The following is a 17,087-nucleotide window of genomic DNA, read 5'->3' as shown; positions in this document are numbered from 1 at the left end:
GGGTGGGGAGGGGAAAATTTATCACCTTATGTAATTAAAAAGTCCATGGTTGGGGATGACTTAGGACATGGTGATATTTAGATGCTCAAATGATCAAGCAGGAACCAATTTTCCCCATCTCTCAGCTTTACTGTCATTCATTTATTCATTTGAAAATATTAATTGAAAAGCTACTATGTCTATTTTAAACACTTGAGATACAATGATACAAAAAACAAACCCACTTTCACTACTTCTTTTCAGCATTTAACTGGAGGTTCTAGCCAGTGCAATAAGTTAAGAGAAAGAAGTTTTAACAGTATAACAATTGGGAATAAATAAAAGTGTTATTATATTTATGTAATATAACTGTATTTAGGAAATCTCAGTGAATCTACAGATATATTACTTGAAATAATTAGCCAGTAAGGTTGCTGGATACAAGGTGTGGGAGGTAGAATTCTAAGTTGTCCCTCAAGATTCTGGTCCCCTGGTGTACATACCCTATGACATTCCCTCCCCTAAAGTGTGGGTGGACCCGTGAATGAGATTTCACTCACATGATTAGTTTGGCGTGTATGGCAAAGGTGAAGAAATTTTGACGATGTAATTAAGACCAGTTGAACTTGAGGTAATCAAAAGGGAGATCATCATAGTGGCCCTACCTAATCAGGTGAGCCCTTTTAAAAGAGTTTAGAGGTCAAAGATGTCAGAAATCAGATATATTTGAAACAAGAGAAATGGTATCCTGCAGGCCTTGAAGAAACAGAATGCCATACTCCAGAGAGGACTACATGACAGGAAACTGCAGTGTCCTCTAGGAACTAAGAGTGGCTGCTAAATGACAGCCAGCATAAAAGAGGAACCTCAGTCCTACAACTGCAAGGAACTGAATTGCAGCAATAATCAGTGAGCTTGGAAGAGGACTCTCAGCCTGAGGTGAGATCATAGGCATGGCTGACACCTTGATTTCAGCCTAGTGAGACTTTGAGCAGATGACCTAGCTAACTCATATCCAGACTACTGACTCATGAAAACAGTGACAGAATAACTTTATTTTTTAAGATGCTAGGTTTGTGATAATTTGTTATGCAACTATGGAAAACCAATATAGAAGGTCAACATGCAAAATTCAATTATTTTTCTATATAACAGCAACAAACAGAAAAAAAAATTAAATTGTTACCATTTATAATTGCACAGAAGTATCAAATACCTAGGAATAAATGTAATTAAAGAATGTAAGACTTATCTACACAGAAAACTATAGAACTTATGGAGGGAAACTGAAGATAACCTAAATAAATGGAAATATGTGCATTGTTCATGGATTCGAATTTCAATGTTGTAAATATGTCAATCTCTCTAAATTAATTTATAGATTCAATGCAATCCCAATGAAAATCCTAACAGATTTATTTGTGGAAAATAGCAACCTGACTCTAAAATGTATATGGAAATGCAAAGAATCAAGAACAGCCAAAACACTCTTAAGAAGAAGAGTAAGATAGGAGGACATACTCTACCAGTTACCAAGGTTTACTATAAAACCACAATGTAATATGGCATGGTATTAAGGTAGCAACTAAAGATAAAAAATTCTTAAACCTCTTACAAATCAAAAAATAAAAGACAAGTAACTCAATAGAAAAAAGGGCCAGGCAGTTGAACAGGCACTTCATGTTAAAGGATATCCAAATGGCCACATGAAAAGGTATTTAAACTCATTAGTCATGAGGAAAACGTAATATGATATACTATACTACACATCCACACTTAAAAGACTGAAAATACCAAATGTTGCCGAGGATGTGGAGGAACAGGTACATAACAGGGTGAATTTGTGTGATCACTTTGTTCTTTTAATTAAAAAAAATTTTTTATGGTACGATCATTTTGGAATGTAATTTGGCAACATCTTCTAAAGTTGAACATATGTACACTCATGTACACTCTATGACCCAGCAATTCTATTCTTAGGAATATATCTAAAAATGCGTGTATATGTTCATCAAAGGCATTTATAATAATGTTGAGTAACAGAATCGCCAGACACACAAGAATGAATACTATACTTCTATTTACACAAAGTTGGGAAACTCAAAACTATGGTGTTAATAGTCAAGAGGAGAGAGCGGGTAGTGACTGGGAGGAGTATGAGGTGGGTAATGTTCTATTTCTTGATCTGGGTGGTAGTTAAATATGTGTATTCACTTTGTAATAATTTTTTACTCAAATTAGTTTTGTGTGTTTTCTTCTGTATGTGAATGATGTATCAATAAAAAGATTTTAAAAGAGTGCCAAGCTTCCTCCCCTCATGGACTTTATATTCTTCTGTGAGGATCCCTACGCTCCTCTGTGTTGGTGGCTTCGATGTCAGGCTTCAAGTGGTGGGAAGAGGTAGGAAGATAGCTCCCAGCAGCTCCTCATCTACAACTTCCCACGTTCAAACCAGAAGCCAAGGTAGGCTTCTCTGCTGAGTCTTACAGGCTCAGCAAAAGTTCCAGGTTGCCCCTCTCTGGCCCTGACTGAGGGATGCTCTGATCCCAGTCACTGAGGCCAGTGTGAGATTCTTAACTGGGAAGCCTGAATCACAGCCAACCCTGAAACCAGAATGAAATAGGGTCAACTTCACCAGAACACATAAACTAAGAATGAGGAAAGATGTGGTTCTCCAAAAAAAGAAAAATGAAACAAAACAAAAAACAAAACTGGGGCCCCATTTCAGAAAAGGAAATAAATGTGGGCTGAAAACCCAGGAAGCGTGTACCACGGGTCTCCTGCAAGTGAAAAACCAGATTTGCCAATTCATATTAGGTCAACTTCCCTTTAATCTCTTTCATTTACCACACATGTTTCAGGGATTTGTTTTGCTTACTTCTTCCACTACTAACATGATTGCAAATAGACTCTTTTCTTCCCTTTCATTAGCTGAGAAGTAGGGTACTCCCTGTTTCTATGGCTTTGAGACAAGCTGAAAACAATCAACCAAACAAAAATTAACAACAAAAATCTGTTTAGAGTTTTAAATATCCGTGTCTGCTAGAGACTACAATGGTTAATAAAAATAATCAGACCTTGGAAAATAAGTTCTATTTCCGCTCACCTTCAGAGGCTCCTTTCAGGTGCCTCAGGGGATACCTTCTCTGGTAAGCTTTCTTTACCATCTCCTTCCCTGATCTGAGTTACTCAGCTCCTCTGACTGCTTGCTTACACTGTACTGTAATTTCCTGTTTTCTTATCTGTCTTACCCATTGCCTCATGTGTTCCTTGAGGACAGGCTTTGGCCTATATCGCTGTATCACCAGTACAAAGCTCACTGTCTGGGACATACACAACGGAGGGTCAATAAATATTTTCTGAATGAATGAGTGCGTCATATCCCACTTGCATTTAATTCTGGTAACAGCCTGTGAGATCGAGATTATTAGCCTGAGGCTTGGAGGGGTAAGGTAGGTGACTTGCCCAAAATCACACACAGGTAAGTGGAGTCAGGATTTGAGCTTGGATCTATCTGATGCCAAAGTCTGGGCTCTTGGCTACTGTCTTGGTCAAAAATGTTCATTTATTTGGAATAAGGTTCAAACTCTAGCTTGCAAAAGTTGTCCATAATTGGATCCTATCTGCCTTTCTAAGCCTTTCGGTCATTCACCTTCACGTATCTTTCCTCACAGCCCCTGAACAGACTTGGGTTTTCCTGCCTCTGTTTTTGCTAGGCTTTGCCAACTCTGCCTACTAATCTTATTCCTTCTTCAAGGATCAGCTCAGATGTCATCTCTTTGATGAAATGTTCCCTTATCATTTAGCCAGAAGTGACATCCTCCTCTTCTCAATTTTCATATCCTTTATTTCCTGAGCCATGGACATGGCATTTATGACACACTAGTGTCCTGTTCAAGCTATTAGCAGACCTCTTAGTTTCCATATTAGACTATTGGTCCATGGCCTGTCCCTCTATGGCCCCTCATACAGTGACTTGCACATGGTAGACTTTAAAAATGCTGGATGAATTAATGGTGGCAATGGTGACTTTTTGATATGCCACCCATCTCCCTCCCTGTCTAGGGATTATGACTGTGCAAATCATTGTTAAATCTGCCTCATATCTTATATCCTCCTCATATTCCATAGTCTGTGCTCTCTTGGGACTCAAAGGGATCTTCTGCATTCAGAACCACCAGCTCTTAAGTTGGAAAATTGAAGTATAGAAGGGGTTTTTTTAGCTGTCAACAACGTGGTTTCACAAATAGTTTGGTGACATGGCTTTGTGAATAATATCTTTTTTTTTTTTTTTTAGTTTAGAAGGCCTAGTGACTGTGAGAGGAAAAAAAATAAGGGAGTTTATTCTAGGTGTTTCTAGAGCTGAGGTAATTTGGTCTGTTAACAGTAAAACCTGAAGTTAACCAGAACCCAATTAATTGGCACCTCCAATGACACAAACACACACACACACACACACACACACAAACACACACGCGCGCAGAAGAGGGAGAGAGAAAGAGAGAGGATTTGCCCTTAGAAGAAACAAATGACAAGAACAACACAATATTATCAGGTGCACTCAAAACAACCACTAGCAGCATGTGCCCTCCTCTCTCAAAACATCGTTTCCAGAAGTGAAGCAACTCAAACTTCTGAATCATGCAACGTGATAGAAAGATAGAAGGGTTTACCAGAAAATTCATTTAACCAGCACATGTTATTTCCCACAAATTGTGGTTAAGCAGTGTTATATCTTAAGACTATAGTGAGCTGCCTAGGAGTTGTGGGCAAGTGTAATTCCTTAAAAAAAAAACAACTTTGCAAACTTGTTCAAGAATTATAGCAACTCAACTAACTAGAAATGTAAGCCATTTTCAAAATGAAACCAGAATCCTCAAGGTACAGCTGGAGCAGAAGATTCTGGAGTGCCTTGTTTTCTGCTAAATTGCAGGCTCCTTCAATGATCAGGTTTCAAGTTTTACTGCTGCAACTGACTCAAAGTGACTACTTAGCTTGCAAAAGAGAAGAGTGTAAAGGAACATGACTGACGTACTGAAAATTGCAATTAAAGAGGGCACATGAAACTTGATCTGTTCCTCCTTTAAATCTGGTTGAACAATACATGGACAAGAACATTTAAAATAAAGTTTAATATTAATGAAAATACTAGAGAAGCAACTAAGATTTCTGGAGACATTTTTAAAGGCATAGTATTTATAATGGCAAAGGGGGACATGGAGAAAAAGGCCAAAATAAGATATATTTTTAACTGAGTAATCACACATATTAGCATTTGATGACAAAGTCAACAATGTCAAATTTCAGGTGATTAGAACCCAAGAACTTGGTGGGCTAACCCTGAAGACGCTGCTGGAAGAACACAATAATAGCCATTGTAAGATTGGAGGCAAATTAGCATGGTGAGCAAAGTGGCCAGTACATCAGATCTTCAGATGATGGTGACGATGAGGAGAACTGGTGTGTTCACAGCTACTTCCCCATTATTTGAAAAAAAATTTCCCTGAGTTTCTTTTTGTTTTGTTTTTCTCCATTTCTTGGATTACCTTCCCTGCACCTCTTCCTACCTGCCCCACCCCCAACTCTGCATATCCAAATTCTACCTCTTCTTCGAATAAACTTTTAAAAATGCAGTCTATTCCAGAAAGTGATTTCTGAGCTCACTACTAGGAAAAAGCAAGCCTCTTCTCTTTATCCCTCCTCCACACCTCTTGTGAGGCACTAGTCATTTTCTGCCTTATAATATGGATACGTATAATGGGGCTTGTTTCCCATACTAGACCTTAAGCATAAGATTCATGATTTATCTCTGTATTCTCTACCTCATCATTTCTTTCTTATGTATAGAAAGCAACCAACAAATATTTGTAAATAATTATAAATTTGTGTTTAGTGAATGGAATAGTAGAGATGGAGTTGCACTGATGTAACTTTGTCTTATCCAGATTCTCTTTGACCAATGTCTCATCTTTTCAAAGGCTAAAGGTGCAGTTCTTATGACTTCATGGGCTAAGGATTATCAGTATTAAGACAACATATGATACACATGTTTTAGAATCTTTATGTGAATTAACTTTATAAATTTAATTATATTTTAATGCCAGAGGGGTTTTGCTATTTAGAGGAACCATGTATAGGATCCTTTTGAAATACTTAGCTCTTCCTAAGTATTTTGCTGTAATTTTAATGCATGGAGATAGTTTTTTATTTAAAAAAATATTTATGTACAATAAAAGTCACTTTTTTGATGCCTAGCATTATAAGTTTTGACAAACGTATAGAGTCACATAATTAAGACACAGGACAGTGCCATCACTCAAAAAGTTTCCTGATGCTGTCCCTTTGTTAGTCCATCCCCTCACCACAAACCCTTGACAACCACTGACCTATTCTCTGTCCCTATAGTTTTGCCTTTTCCAGAATGTCATATAAATTGAATCAGATAATATATAGCCTCTTGAGTCTGGCTTCTCTCACTTAGCATAATGCATTTGAGATTCATCCATATTGTTGGCATATCAATAATTTAATTCTTTTAATTGCTAAATTGTATTCCATGGTACAGAGGTATTACAGTTGAAGGATATTTGAGTTATTTCCAGGTTTTGGCTATTATGAATATATCTATTATAAATACTCATATACAAGTCTTTGTGTGAACTATATTCTTTTCTCTTGGGTAAATACCTAGGAGTGGGATTATTTGGTCACATGGTAAGTGTGTAACTTCATGAAAACTGCCAAATTGTTTTCCAAAGTTTCTGCAGAAATTTGCATCCCCATCAACAATATATGAGAATTGCTCTGCACCCTAACCAGCACTTGGTATTATAAGTTTTGTTTTTAGAAACCATTCTAATGAGTGTGTAGTGGTATCTCATTGTAGTTTCAATTTGTATTTCCCTAATAACCAAAGATGTTGTGCATCTTTACATGTACTTACTTGCTATCCATCCTCTTTGGTTAAAATATCTGTTGAAATCTTTTTTTCCATTAAAAAATTGGGTTGTTTATTTCATATGGCTTGCCTTTACTTAAATAATTTTTTAAAATCACATAACTTTGTAGAAAAAGAAGAGAATTAAAATCACCCATGAATCCATAATAGGTGATAACTATTTTTAAATATTGTATATGTACTTCTCATCTATTTTCTTAACGTAGGTTTACCCTAAGTTTCCTTGGTTGCACCAGCCTAAATATATAAACGAGGTCAGCAAGTAGTAATAAGTCAAATGTAACTCAGGTCCTTTCTATGCCTTGCTCACAAAATGCTTAAGATAGAAGAATGGAGGATTCTTCAATGGAGAAACTAAATAGCCTTAGAAAAAGATATTTTCACATACTGGCTTTAGGTAATTGGCCAATAAGAAGGCTGTTATACCAATTGATCACCCTAAGAGAAGCCCATCATTTGATCTGTTCCCTTCACCCCAGCAAGTGCTTTCAATTTACTTTTTTAGTTGATTTCTGTCACTTAGAAAAAGAACAGAGACCCAAGAGTCACCCGACAATTAAGAAAAGCCTTGGAATATTACTCAGCCATAAAAAAGAATGAAATAATGCCATTTGCAGCAACATGGATGGACCTACAGATTATCATACTAAGTAAGTCAGAGAAAGACAAATATTATATGATATCACTTATATGTGGAATCTAAAAAATGATATAAATGAACTTATTTACAAAACAGAAACTGACCCAGACTTAGAAAACAAACTTATGGTTACCAAAGGGGAAAGGTGGGGGGAGGTTGGGATTAACATATACACACTACTATACATAAAACAGATAATCAACAAGGACCTACTGTATAGCACAGGGAACTCTACTCAGTATTCTGTAATAACCTATATAGGAAAAGAATTTGAAAAAGAATAAAAATATGTATATGTATAACTAAATCACTTTGCTGTACACCTGAAGCTAACACATTGTAAATCAACTATACTCCAATATAAAATAAAAATTTAAAAACAAGTCCACAACATCAGAGGTAACAAAGAAAAAAGGAACTTGGAGGAAACAAAGATGATGCAGGATGCAGAAAAAAAACGCAAAAACAAAAAACACCTTTTTTAAAAAAAAGTACTTGAGGGAATTCCCTGGTGGTCCACTGGTTAGGACTCTGTGCTTTCACTGCCAAGGACCTGGGTTCAATCAGGGAACTAAGATCCCACGAGCCATGCAGCACAGCCAAAAAAAAAAAAAAAAGTATTTGAAAAGTAAAAATACAATCACTGAAATAAAAAGTCCCAAAGAAGATCAAGAGGAGAATATTGAAGACGAAGAAGACAAGGAGATAGAAAGTCGGGGAAAAATGTAAGAGACTTTAAAAATCAAACAGAAATTCCATTGTTTAGCTAGTTAGAGTTCCAGAGAGCACAGGACAAAAATGAAGGAGAAAAAATTATAAACGAAATCCTAGAAACTTTATCTGATGTAAAGAACATAATCACCAGGTGAAATACCCAGCCCAATGATTGAAAAAAGTCCTGTAACAAGGACATGATGATAAAATATTAGTACACTGAGCATAAAGATCATAAGACCTTCTAAAGAGGGGAAAGATGATTGTATCAAAAGGAAGAAAAGGGTTTCCCTGGTGGTGCAGTGGTTGAAAGTCCGCCTGCCAATGCAGGGGACGCGGGTTTGTGCCCCGGTCCAGGAAGATCCCACATGCTGCGGAGTGGCTGGGCCCGTGGGCCATGGTCAGGGAAACCAAAAAAAAAAAAAAAAAAAGGAAGAACAATAACTTCAGCCTTCTCAATAATATCACTCAATTCTAGAAGAAAATGGAATATTATCTTCAACATTCTGAAGTGAAATTATGTTTAGCTAAGAATTTTATATCCAACCAATACAGTGTGAGGGTAGAATAAAGACATTTTCAGAGATTCAAGATCTCAAAAATGTATGTTTTATGTATCCTTTCTAGGGAAATTACTATTTCAGAAATATAAGACAGTCAACCAAGAAAGATGACAAGGAGCCCAGGAAATGGGAGAGCTAACCCAGAGGATGGTGAGAGAAGTCTTAGAATGCTAGAATGACAACCATGCCTCAAAGCCTAGGGTTCATTCAGTCCTAATTAGATCAAGAAGAAAGAGATTTTTTTTTTTTTTTGAGAATAAAAGTGGACTGATAGATTGATGGTTCTGTGTTTGGAGGCTTGGAAAAAAAATATTTCTAGCCTTTTGAGACTTGAAAATCTTTATATATGGTCGTAATTATGTAAGTTCTGACTACTGGCTTAAAATATTTTTGCCTTGTGACATTTTTGCCAAAAAGTCTTGCCATGTGACATTTAAAGATTATGATAAATCTATAGTGGGAGGAGGTGGGGAAGGGAAGTGGAGGTGGAGGTGGAGTAAAAGGGCTAAATCCTCAACCACCGTAACAGGATGTCAATAGACAATGTCTTAAATTGAGAAATCGAGAAATAGCTGAATGAGCAAAGTACTTAAACACAAAGAGGTAAATAATAGATAAAACAGTTAGAAATTGAAAGTGGCAGCCTCTCAAGAGCAGTGTGGATAAGAGATGGAGCAGAGGTCCAACTGTATCCCCACATAAGTCTTCTAGAATAATTTATTTTTTTAGAACCATGTGCACATATTACTTTGATGAAAAAAACACAAAAATTAAGTAAAAATATTTGCAAACACTTCAGATAGAATTGGAGTTGATGTTTCAAAAGGCCTTACACTTTTTAGGTATTTGCTATATACTGTAAAATTGTCTTCTAGAAGTTATCAGTTTTATTGCCACCAGCATGTATAACTAGTATCCATTTCCCTACCTCTTTGCCAATCTATATTATTTTTTTTCAAATCTTTGCTAGTTGGATAGGGGGTAAAAAGTTTCTAACCATTATTTGAAATACATTTTCTTTAATGGGTCCTACTTACAGTTGAGGCTAAGTGGCGTTCTGTCAGTTTGCTTCCTGTTAAATTCCTGGATTGCTACTTGATGAAATTGCTAATCTTCTGTATGAGTATATGTCTTAACATCTAGACCTAGAGCTAGACAGACTGCAAAAATTGCCTTAACTGTGAAGTAACAGAAAACATATCTCAAACAGAATTATTGATCTTCTTTCCCAAGCAAGTACCTCTTCCTGACTTTCCTACTTCTATTTAAGACCCTAGTAATTTTGGACCCTTTCCTTCATATTTAGTCAGTCATCTAATGAATCAACTTTGACTCTACGTAGACTCTTATACTTGTTTCCTTTTTATCCCCTCTTACCACTCAAATGTTGCTTTTGCTTTCAGAAGAATTTTGATAGATATTTCCAAATCTCCCTTCCAAAAGATTTTATATGAACTTATATTTCCACCAATAGTGTAGGAGAATAACTTTGTCCTTGAACTGTCAACACTTGGTACTAAACTTTTTGATCTTTATCAATCTAATAGGTGAAAAATAGATGATACCTCATTGTTATTTTGATTTGTACTTCTTATGTATGTAGCTAAAATGTATAATTTCTGCCTACATCTCAGTAAACAACATTAGGTCACATAGACAGGCTCAGAGGCAGGGGGCTCAAAATGCCAGCATTTCACTATACAGCCTTTACAGTGCAAGGCAGGGAGGAAGGGGGCTGGAATGGATGTTGAAGCCATCGTCATTTTTCTCATATATGACTGTTGGGTTTTATGTCCTTCTCTACCCTAAGATTAAAATTCTGCTCATTTTTTTATAACTTTTTGCTATAAAACCATTGAAATACACAAAAGTAGAGAACAGAATAACAAACTTTCTGGTATCTATCACACAGCTTAAAAATTATTAACATTCTATATTTTGTTCACTTATCCCATGCCTAATTATTTTTCTGAAGTCTTCTAAAATAAAATCTCGGATACTGTATTATTTCACTCATGAATAATTTAGTAGGTTTCCCTAACAGGTAAGGAGTTTTAACTGATGTGTAACTTATAGACATTAAAATGTATGGCTCAATTAACTTTCATAAAATGAAAACACTCATGTAACTACATCTCATATCAAGAAAGAGAACATTACCAATACTCCGAAGCCCCCTTTCTGTCTTCTCCAGGTTATTACTGTAGAGAAGAAAAAAGTTTTCTTTGACCCTCTTAGGGTCGCTGGATGGGTCTGACAATTAAACTGACAGAGACAGGTTAACAGGAGAAGAGCATACAAATTTAATATAAATTTTACTTGACACGGGAGCCTTCGTATGAAAGTGAAGACACAAAGAAACAGCTGTGTATTTTACACTAGGTTTGATGAAGAGTGGACAGTGATGGAGGAAGAGGCTAGGTTAAGGAGTATGAGATAATGTAGTAAACTAGGGGAAATTCACAAGGCCTGTTTGTTAGGATGCTTCTTGGTGTCCCTTTGTCTTCCAAAATTAGGATGTACCTCTACTCCAGCTATAGTGAGGGCACCTCTCACATGAGAGTTTTATGACCTGTTTCAGAGGAGACGGGTAGGAAGGGGGGTGAGTAGGGGAAGGTGGGAGAGACCTTCTTGCTCTGCTGTTTTTTCAACTCCTTCAGTTTAAAATAGTATTTCATTATATGAAAATTTCATAGGTTTTTAACCATTCATTATATTAATGGATATTTGGGGTATTTCCAATTTTGGGCTATTGCAAAAAGTGCTGCTATGATCATTCTTGTACAAGTCTTGCTGCACATATGTCTGCATTTCTCTTGTGTATATACCTCGGAGTACCATCATTGGATGATAGGGTATGCTTATGTTCAGTTTCAGTAGATACTTTCAGTTTTCTAAAATGTTTGTACCAAGTTACAGTCCCACAAGCAGTGTATGAGAATTACAACTGTTGCACATGGTCATCAACACTTGGCATTGTCAGTCGTTACAAGCTGAGTTCCCTGGGAAGTAGACTCTGAGAAGGAGATGATCAAGCAAGGAGTTTACTGGGATCAACACCTGCAGAAGGGAAAGGGAGTCAGGACTGGACAGAGGGAGGAGTTGGACTGTGATGTAGTTTCAACCAGGGACTCAACTGACCCCACAGAGAGCCAAGTTTTGGGGCCATTACAATAGTCCCCGCCCTACCACCATGGCTGCTCTGTTTATATGTCTATTAGATCAGCATAGGAGCTGATGATGGAGGCTGAGTGAATCAGCCAGCTGAGTCATTTTGTCTCCTGGTGTTTAGTGCCTCTTCTGTGGTAGATGCTCTCAGTGGGTGTTCACATGCAATCTTCATATCCACTTTGTCCCTGCTCCTATATGGCCATCCCACCCCAGACTTCTTCCTCCCTGATCTCCCAATCTTTCTTCTTCCAGGCCCTGACCAGTTGGCCAATGCTTTGTCACTGATCATGACTCTATGTATATTCTAACCTCCGGCTGCTTCTCTTTCCACACAAAGTAGATGATGAGTACAGTGAGATAACTGTTTATAAAAGCACCTTGTCGGTGGTTCTCCATGCCCAGGCTATATACCTCAGGCCAATTAAATAAAAATCTCTGGGAGTGGGACTCAGACATCAGTGTTTCTTCAAGGTTTTCCAGGTGGTTCCATTGTTCATCTAAAGTTAAGAACCACTGCTCAGGTGTTCAGCTTTCTGCTAAAACTTGAAAGACAGCGTTGCTCCAACTTTGTTGTGCATTAGAATCAACTTGTAGATGCAGATTCTTAAGCTCCAAACCCACAGAGTCTGATTCAGAGAACTGAGTTAGGGCCCAAATCTTTGGATTTCTTAAGTCACCCAAGAGACGGGTAGATACAAGTCAACCAAAGAGGTAACTCTGACAATCTCTGATATAAGTAAACCAAGTTTCTTGCTTACAAGGAACTCAAATCTCATAGAGAGCAATTTATTTTAATTGGTGGCAGGAGGAATTTTAGCAAACAGTGTTGAAAATCATCTCTACAGGATTTTAGAAATCAGATAATTCATTATCTGCTAGTATGACAAATAAATCTGTACTTGAAAAATAAATGGGTCTGAATTACTGTGAGACACTAAATAAGCTTATATTTCAAGCTCTCCATAATACATTTGACTTTTTAAAAAGCCAGGCTATACTATTGAGAATGTTTTCAAAAGAAGCACCCAACCTAAAATTACAGAGGCTCTTTGCTGTCTTTAGGTTCATGTTCTTAATATTCATGATGGGTTCTCCTTTCTGCTAAAGCCCAGAGACAACTAGCAGCAGCAATTTTCACTGTCAAGAGTACTGCTTCTCCTGTGAGAGAGTGGCACGGACATATATATACTACCAAATGTAAAATAGATAGCTAGTGGGAAGCAGCCACATAGCACAGGGAGATCAGCTTGGTGCTTTGTGACCACCTAGAGGGGTGGGATAGGCAGGATGGGAGGGAGATGCAAGAGGGAGGAGATATGAGGATATATGTATATGTATAGCTGATTCAGTTTGTTATAAAGCAGAAACTAACACACCATTGTAAAGCAATTATACCCCAATAAAAATGTTAAAAAAAAAAAAAAAGAGTACTGCTTCTCCACTTCATGTGCATAAGAATCACCTGGAGCTCTTGTTAAAATGCTGATTTGGATTCAGTAGGTCTGGGCTTCTGCATTTCTAACAAGTGATGCATTACTAACATCTTCTGTATTTCTAACATCCCAGGTGATGCTGATGCAGCTGGTCTGGGAACCACAGTCTGAGTAGCCAAGATCCATGGCCTCTTGTCCTTCCCCTGTAGCTCATACTTCACCTTATAACAAATTCTGTTCCACTTTGATCCTTTGGGTTAAAGTCAATAAACCCAAACTGCCTAAGATGTTAAAATCTGGGAGGTTAACTGATCCCATTACATGTTCTGCTTTGCAAGTTAGAATGAGGACTTAAAGAATTACACTATATTAAGCAAAGACTTTAAAAACAATTAAAAACGTGACTCACGCTCCATATTGATTCAGACTCTCCATATCCTTTGATTTCAACAGTATTATTGTCATGCCTTGACCTCTTGTTAATTAACAAGATTTTAAAAGATGGATTGATGAAAATGATGTGCTGATCAACTTATCTGACGACATTGAAACTAAGTAAAAATTCTTTTGGAAATTTACTTACTCTATACCAAGAGACATTAAGTTTGTTTACACCAGCACTGTTTTAATATTTGATCTCATATTCGCATTCCTGATAACATATTACAAATAATTTACTTATACAACAAATATTTGCCGAGCATTTACTACATGCCCCTCTCTGTAATAGAGGTGAATTAACTTAAAAGAAGGAAAAAAGCACTTTCTGCAAAGATATTTATTTCAGTATTAACTAAAACGAAAAACTTGGAAACTAAATCTTCAACAACTGGGGAATAATTATGTACATTTTGATATAACAACTCAAAGTAATAGTTCAAGACATTAAAAATGCTGTGTAGATTACAAAATTGTGTGCAAAAGGAATTTAAAAGAGGATTAAAAAACTGTAGAAGCAAAAAACTGAAATAAAAGCTAGGGAGGTGTATTGTTATAATATTACCGTAAATAAAATGTTGCCATAAAAAGCTTATTAAAAAACTACACACACACTCACACACACTTGTAGCAGCATCAAATACTATAAAGGTTCATTTCTTTGACTACTGATGCAACATTTAAAAAGCCTTCTCTTACATCAACAAAAACATTTCTGTCCTTTCCTGCCTCTATAGCCTGCTTCTTCCTGTCTGTAAATGCAGGCAGGAGATGTCGAGGAGGTAATCTAGAGCTCTCCTGATTTACAGTGAGGAAAATAACGGTTTCCTGAAGAGGCTGGCAAATGTTATGCAGACATTTTACATCCGTATCAGTGTTACCAATGACATGGATTCTACAAAGCTAAACCCAGGCACCTAGGTATTTTTCTTTCAGCTATTTTTGCTTAAAAGTTATTCGTTTGGGGTTCTATTTTTCTCATATTGCAAACTTTATGGATATTGGGTTTTTAGTTGTAAATATCATCTTGTTTATATTTGAGTTTACTCAGTGTTGGAATCCCTATGTAATTCTTTAAGTTTGGTAACTTCTCAGGTACAAAGGCATAATTTAGGGAGGGGAGTGGGAGGGGTGTGTGTGTTTAGGTAGACTACCACAGCTAGTGGGTGATGAATGGCGTTGGGGTGGGAGTGGGGGAAAGGGAGCTTGGGGATTTTCTTTGCAGAGAGAGTGCAAGGTTCAGGGATGCTGTCCTGCAAACTAACAATTTTTATTCTTCTCTCATCCTTTCACCTACCAAAGACTTGCCAGGGCTGTGAAGAATAGATAAATATACACAGAACTAGAAGAACTGAGTAAGTGATAAGCCTTTTAACAGCAGAGATTTTATGAAGCTTACTATGAGCTAATTTGAAAAACAGTGTTGCTGAATGGTGAAGAAAGAATGCTCTCATATTCAGAGTTAGAGTGATGCCAGTTCCTTCTGGGCACCATTCATAAGGATAGGTTTGCTTCTTTGCCCTATGTCAAGGAATTAAGAGGAGTGCTTCCTGGTTTGCCCTCCTATTTACACTCCTGACACACAGAGGTGAAGGCAGGTGGGGTTTTGCATTATTTTGTACGTGCAAGTGGTTGTTCAGTGACCTTGGAAAAGCCCAGTGCTAATGTATTACAGCAGGTGGCAGCCTTTCCCTGGGAGAGAAGGAAGAGCTAGTCTTACCTAAGGCAAAATTGTTTTTGGTTTTATAGCTTTTCTTTGATATAAGTGTAAGGTGATTCATCTAGGGCCTGAAGTTAAGACTGGCTTTATAACAGAGGGAAGAGGTGCAGGAACCCTGGAACCCAGAAAAGGGGATGTGGGCTCACTTCCAGGACCCAGCTGCTTAGTCACTGACTCTGAGTTACTCAGTGGCTGCCCTTGGGGAGCCTGGTCAAGTTCAGACTCCACACCAACAGGTTTGGGTGAAGGCATCAGCCTGAGACTCAGAAAGGGGCTCTGAGCAAGAGGCCACAGGGAGGTAAAGAACTGATCTAAAGGTATAGAATCAGAGCAGATCAAGAAGACTCTGCTCTATACAGTGAGGAAGGGCGTTTGATAGCAGAAGTATCCCTTTTTCATTCCAGATCTGTAAAGAAACATCTAAACTGCCAAATGTTTTTTTGAAACGGTTATTAAGTTATTCTCCTTCAAGTTTGCAAAGTGCTTAATGGAGAGCCAGACTTGGCTGAGAAGCTTGACGCTGGATATATATCCAGTTCGTTTCTACTTTCTTAATGGTATGATTGTATTTTATCATTTATCAAGAAGGAACTATGTCAACTATATTTCAATTTAAAAAGGTTTTATGTAAAAAATGATGTTATTCAAAACAGTGTGAATAAGGAGACATTTACTAAAGTACTTACAAATGGATTTGCTTTGTGACTAAAGGTAATTACTGTGATGAGATGGGGTAGGAACATTCAGATATCAAGAAACTAGCTGTGACTATTTAAATTAATTAAAATTAAAGCAAAAATTCAATTCCTCAGCTGCACTAGCCACATTGCAAGAGCTCAATACCCATCTCTGGCTAATGGCTACCATATCGGATAGCACAGATTATTGACCATTTCCATGGTCACAGAAAGTCCTACTAGTCAGCACTGGACTAGAGGAAAAAACTGGGGAGTGCCGCCAAGTGAAAAGGCATGAGGTTAAGAACAAGCCCTCCTTGTAATACTAAGTATTGTAATCATAATACCTCAGTGCAGCAGGAGTTTCAAATAGAGTATTTCATATAATTCTGAAGGCAATCCACGACCATAACAACACTGCAGCCTACATTTTTGGAAACCTTAATGCTGGCCAGGCACTAAGAGCTCTGTTGTAATAACTCATCGGTCTTTGCAAAAAAAACCTTGACTTCTAACTTATCTGTAGTTACCTGGCTTGTAAGGAGCAGCTGGAACTCAAACCCATGTTTTTCTGGGTTGTAATAATTAGAGAGAAGACGTGGGAAATGCCTAGCACACTCTGTATGTGAATAAAATCTGCTTTTAAGCCACTTTCCCCTTAAACCCGGCCAACTCTTTGGATTCTCTGTCACATACTTGTCTTTCTGGCTGAAGAAGGCTTTTATGCCTATTCTGATAGAGTAACAATGATGCCCTGTTTGTCAGGATGTGAGCCTTCTCCTCCCCCCACCCCG

The 17,087-nt window shown here is 37.4% G+C and overlaps 1 protein-coding gene across 8 annotated transcripts in view; it reads right to left on the bottom strand.

Annotated features, from left to right (window-relative positions):
• Positions 1-17,087, bottom strand: part of VPS54 (VPS54 subunit of GARP complex) — a 132,782-nt gene that overhangs the window by 114,580 nt on the left and 1,115 nt on the right. The window lies entirely within an intron of this gene.

The sequence above is a fragment of the Neophocaena asiaeorientalis genome, unplaced genomic scaffold (assembly GCF_003031525.2).
Source record: "Neophocaena asiaeorientalis asiaeorientalis breed wild unplaced genomic scaffold, Neophocaena_asiaeorientalis_V1.1 scaffold100, whole genome shotgun sequence".
Lineage (NCBI taxonomy): Eukaryota > Metazoa > Chordata > Mammalia > Artiodactyla > Phocoenidae > Neophocaena > Neophocaena asiaeorientalis.
Note: the sequence above shows the minus strand (reverse complement) of the source record. Positions and strands in the feature narration are given on the sequence as shown.